Source organism: Oryx dammah, unplaced genomic scaffold (genome assembly GCF_014754425.2).
Source record: "Oryx dammah isolate SB20612 unplaced genomic scaffold, SCBI_Odam_1.1 HiC_scaffold_21, whole genome shotgun sequence".
NCBI lineage: Eukaryota > Metazoa > Chordata > Mammalia > Artiodactyla > Bovidae > Oryx > Oryx dammah.
This window is the reverse complement of record NW_024070205.1, coordinates 76,661,245-76,667,244: the sequence shown is the minus strand read 5'-3', so window position 1 is coordinate 76,667,244 and position 6,000 is coordinate 76,661,245.

The following is a 6,000-nucleotide window of genomic DNA, read 5'->3' as shown; positions in this document are numbered from 1 at the left end:
TGTGAAGGGCTGTGACTGTGTGTCAAGGAGTTCAGTCTGAGGGCAGCAGGAGCAATGAACCACTTTCAGTAGGGAAGTGAGAGGACAGGGTTTGCATGTTCAAAGGCGCCCTCTGCCTGCTGCTGAGCCTGTACAAAAGGAGGGAGGCAGAGACCCAGTTGCCGGCTGCTGGGGGCTTGGGGGAAGCTGGCAGCAGCGTGGACTTCCACGCTCATTGAGAAGGAGGGGCTCCCCACCCAGCCTCTCCCCCATCACCCCTTGCTGCGCAGCAGCTCAGCATGGGGGCAGCGGCCCACTCCTGTCCTCGCCCGGGTCCGTCTCGCTGCTGGGAGCTCCTGTTACTTGAGCACCATTGCGCTTGGGAATTTGTTTTGCAGGCTACCTGGGAAGACTTTGTTGCCTTTGTTCCTCCCTGGCCTGCTGGAGAGCAGGACTCCTCATGGGCTGAGGGATGACGTGAGACCTCTGAGGATAAGGCCAGAAAGGACAGGACAGCAAGCCTCCTGAGGTCTGAGCTCCTCATCAAGCCCAGAGATGCTGGGAGCCCCTCCTTCTCGGCGACTCCTTAAGAGCAAAGCGGGATGGAGCGATCGGGACCCTAGTTCACCACTGGTGGGAATGTGTAACGGTGCAGCTGCTGCGGAAAATAGCACATCGATACCTCAAAAACATCAGAAATAGAATTGCCCTATGATCCAGGAAGCTCACTTCCGGGTATATATAGAAAAGGACTGAAAGCAGGATCTCCAAGAGATATTTGCACACCCATGTTAACAGCAGCATTATTCACAATAACCAAAAGGTGGAAGCAACACAAGCGTCCACCAACGGATGACTGGATGAACAGAGTGCGGTGACTGCTCAGAGTGGAGTGTCAGTCAGCCTTCAGGAGGAAAGGCGTTCTGACAACGTGCAGCGCACGGATGAGCTTTGAAGATATTATGTAAATGAAAGGAGCCAGTCCCAAAAGACTGTGCTGTTGCGGTACCTAGAATAGTCACATTCACAGAAACAGAAAGTAGAAATGGTGCTTTCCAGGGCTTGTGGGGAGGGGGAAATGAGGAGTCGTGGCTTGTCTTCTTTGAAGATTTCTTTCTTTCTCTCTTTCATTTTTGGCTGCGGTGGGTCTTCGTCGCTGCACGCAGGCTTTCTCTAGTTGCGGTGAGCGGGGCTCCTCTTCATTGCCTTGTGCGGACTTCTCGTGGTGTGGCTTCTCGGCTTCCCTCGTGGTAGATCACGGGCTCCAGGCACATGGGCTCCAGACAGCTGGCTCAGCGGTGGTGGCACCTGGACTTAGTTGCTCTGCAGCACGTGGGGTCGTCTGGGGCCAGGGATTCACTAGTGTTCCCTGCGTTGCAAGGCGATTTTTAACCACTACCACTGGGAAAGACCAAGGAGTCATTGCTTAAAGGGAAGTGAGATTCTGTTTTGCAAGATGAGAAAGTTGTGGAGGTGGTTGTACAACAGTGTGAATATCTTGAACAGTTCTGAGCTGTATACTTAGAACTGGTTTTGCATGCATGCTAAGTCGCTTCAGTGGTGTCTGACTCTTCCTGACCCCATGGATTTTAGCCCGCCAGGCTCCTCTGTCCATGGGATTCTCCAGGCAAGAATACTGGAGTGGGTTGCCATGCCCTACTTCAGGGGATCTCCCCAACCCAGGGATCAAACCCAGGTCTCCTGCATTGACAGGCACGTTCTTCACCACAATACTACATTTTATGTTGTGTGTTTAAAACCACAATTTAAAATGAATTTTTAAAAAATTGATGATTTAAATTTTAAAAAAAGCAAAGAAGGAGCCCGGGGGTGGGGGTATAAACAGCTCCCCGTTTCTGAGGGCGTAGGAAGGGAGAGGTTGGCCTGTATTCTGACTCTCCCCTCCTGAGCAGCCCTAGGTGAGGACGTCTGATTCCCAGGGGTCCCCTTGCCCTCACAGGGTCGGGGAGGACACGAGGCGGCTGTCGGGGCAGCAGGAGAAGAAGTACTTGAGTGTTGAGCTGGGACCCAAAAGGCCAAGGTCACAGCTGCGGCTTCCCCATTGCACCTCCCACACACACACACACACACACACACACACACACACACGCACACTGCATCTGCTCTGAGCACATACTTTCAACTGACTTTCCCCTCGATGCTAGTCCTAGCTTCTTTCTTCTCTGCAAATACAGTGGGGAGGCTGAGAGCTGGAGGCGTGAAGTTGCCTTGGTTCCATGCTCGTCTAGAGGTGTCTCTGGCTCCCTCTTTCTCCTCCCCCCTCTGTCTCTCCATGTGATCTTAGCCACAGGGCTGAGAAACAATCTCTCTGTTCCTCCAGAGAACTGAGCTGAGGTCCTGCTGAAGACCAGGGTTGGTTGTCTTGGTGGGTGGGAAGCTCTTTTCACCCACATGGCGGGGAAGGTGGCCACTGACTCCCCTTTGCCTTCCTCACCCCTTGCCGGGAGCCAGCGTGGGGAATCCTGCCCATGGCAAAGGTCATGAGGAAAGGGGCCTGACAAAACGCAAAGGCAGGATCAGGCCTCAGGGGTCCCCCTGGACTTTCTCGAGCATCTACCCCCAAAACCAGAGTCTGCCTGCCTTGCTGCATTATGCTTTCCACCCATTCTTCTGACATTTCAGGGGGGGCTATCCCCGACCACCTTTCTCTGGAAAAAGTTAACTTAGAGCTCCAGTTAATAGTCTCCTGCATATAAAAGGAGCGTCTCAGCTCAGACCCCTCTGATGGCTCTCTAACTTGCCTGACAGGTTTACCCGGACTTTTACAACTACGCATGTGATTGTTTACAGCACCACCACCACCACCCCCCACCACCCCCTCCCCCCCCCCCCCCACCCCCCCCCCCCCCCCCCCCGCCGAACTGTGAGAGGCATGGGAAGCCTAAAACGCAGAGCCTTTCAAAGAGTTAAAAGTTATTAGAGTATTGCTGGTGTAGGATTTCATTATTGGGCCAATGCTTGTTGCTAAGTTCCCATATCTCTTATCCGCTGTGCACCTGGGAGTGTGTTAGTTAACATAGTTGGAATGTAAGAAAACAAAATAGTAGCCTTGAAATTAACCACATCCGACTTTTGAGCTAACTGGTTCTTTCTTTGTTGTAACTTACTGCACCTTTGCTCAGTGAGAAATGTAACTTTGTTTGATACTTTCTGAGGCTGACATGGATTAGAAATATAAAGAAAAAACACTTTGAGGGAAAATAAGTTTTCTGGTTGAGCAGCCTTTATCAAAAGAGGGTCATAAAATGTTTCACAGGCCTCCAAGGACAGAAGATGATGTACACAACATCATTTGTGGGAAAGGTATAAAAGTTCTTTTTGAAAATAAAGTAACAGGCCTCTCTCAAAGAAGAAGCTTGGTCACCCCGTGTCTTTTTTTCTCTCTCACTTACTCTTTTTTTTCAGGCTGATCCCTTGGAGCATAGAGGCTCCCTGCGTTCACTTATCTGCCCAGGTTTCTAAGACCTGAACAGGGAAGATGTTCTGTGTCTTCATTCCCTCAGGAGACCGGGAGGGCACCTGTGGCCTCCGAGAGCAGGGCAAACTTCTTGTCTGGGGGTTTTATTGGCTTTCTGTGTAAACCAAGGAATATCAGCCTCTTTCTCTCCTCTGTTTTCTTATCTACAACATTCTTTCCTTATCTCTAACTAAATCAATCGCTGACTCCATCCCCGCTTTGAATTACCCTGGATCCACCGGGGCTGGACCTCAGCAACCCCTCCTCAGGCTAAGGCAGCCAGACCCACTGGCGTCCCAGGATTGTGCTGTTGACGTGCCCCTAGACGGGCTGGACCATCGTAACCAGGGCCTTGAGTGTTTCCTCAGCCACCTCAGGCGTTCTCCAGCCCTTGGCCTTCCTCTGCCATTTGGTGTGGTCCTTTGCTTGCTTAAGTTCCTGGGATCTTGACCAGAAACACGGGGTGTGCTGGATAGGCCAGGTGTGCTTGGCTTTCCTAAATTTGGGGCCCTCTTGACTAGGATGCAGTGAGTATCCACAGAGGAGTCAGGAAGGAAGACTGGTGGTGTCTGTACATTTTTCTTGAAAACCAAGCCTTTTCCTGGCCTCTCCAGACTTCACCGGTTCTCCTCTTCTGAAGACAAAATCTGTGTTCCCCTTAATCCAACTCTTGATCATCACTGCTGTGTGTTACTGGCATAATGTAGAAATTCTTTTATTGGGTAAAACTGAACTCCTTAACCAAATGATAGATTCTTAGAGAGAAACAGTCTTTATTTCTTTACTTTTGCAACAGGATCTTAATGTGAAAGTGAAGTTGCTCAATCATGTCTGACTCTTTGCGGCCCCATGGACTGTAGCCTACCAGGCCCCTCCATCCATGGGATTTTCCAAGTAAGAATACTGGAGTGGGTTGCTGCTTCCTTCTCCAGGAGATCTTCCCAACCCAGGGATCGAACTCGGGTCTCCCGCATTACAGCCAGACGCTTTACCATCTGAGCCACCAGGGAAGGAACAAGATCTTAAAGAGGGTCTTCATTTTGTACAACTATTACCGTGCTTCCTGCATTTCCCGTGGGTGTCTCAGTTTGGGGTGTCCAAACTGTTTACTTTTGAGGTGACTACTGTGTATGACCCTTGTTGATTTTCTCTTCTTCATCGTTAACTGGCGTCCCCACCCCAGTGTTAATTCTTCCATGGCTTTGTGGGTGATTTAAATATTTCTCTAACACTAATTTTGTCAACAGCATTAAACTCTGCATTTTGGGGTAAGATATGCAGTTTTACTTTGCAGTTAGGGCTTGTATCTTACTTGTTTCCTGCTAACCTCCCACAGTCAGCAGAGCCTGGACAAAGACCTTTGCCACAGGGATGAGGTCAGCCTGAGACTACAGAACAAAATTGAGTGAGGGTTAAGGTTAGAGTGTGGTCAGTTCATTAGTAAGTGTTTTTGTTTCATGTTGACTTTTGTGTCCTGGCACAACCTGTGAAAGCTGGTGAATTAATACTCAGTTACCAAGAACTTCTGCATTGCCCTTCCGACCCTTCGATGGTAACCAGAAAGCACTCTCAACATGCAGCTGTAATTGCCAGCCCCCCATCCCACCACTGAAGGCAGCTCTGCACAGCTGAGCCCACATGTGGGCGGGGAGGCCTGGGGCGGGTTGAGAGCTAGTGAGTGGGAGTCAAAGGGCTCTGCTTCTGTTCAGTCTGAGGAAAAACTTTTTAAAAGGTGGAAATGTTGAACCCCATGGGCGGCCTTGTGAGGTAAGGAGCTCTCTTAGTATTGAAGTGAGGATGAAATGATGGGGTGGTTGTGGAGAGAGCTTCTAAGGCAGAGAGGAGGAGAGGCTGAGAACTTCCAAAGCTGAGAGGCGATTATTCCAGCTCCTCTGTGCTATGGCACAAACTCCTGTGGGCAGGATTGGATTCTATTCGTTCTCGCACCCCTCTCCAGAGCACCTCATAAACAGTCGGAGCAACTTGCTTGTGCTGTGCTGCACTCAGTCGTGTCTGACTCTTGTGACCCCATGGACTGTAGCCCACCAGGCTCCTCTGTCCATGGGATTCTCCAGGCAAGAACACTGGAGTGGGTTGCCATTTCATTTTCCAGGGGATCTTCCCGAGCCAGGAACCGAACCGGGGTTTCCTGCATCGCAGGCAGATTTTTACCAACTGAGCTATGACAGAAGCCTAGCAACTTGGTTGATGGTTAGTAAATGAATGACTGTCTGACTGGGTGTGTTGAATGAATGAACCAGTTCTCATCTTCCAAATGGTCCTCAGCACCTGGCCCTTCCAGCAGTCAGTTCAAGGTTACGTTTCCCCACAATCTTTCCCATGGGAACCAGAGTGGGTGATGGGGCCCTGAGGAAAGACTAGAGGTCACGAAACAGCGGCAGCTGGGCGGCTTGTACAGGGTGTTTTAAATGTGCTGAGCTCCTGCTACAGCGCCTCTCAACCTTGACTGTACGTTTAAGTCACCTGGGAACTTTTTTGAAAAAGTAGTAATGTCTGTATCTCACCTCTAGAGACTCTGATTT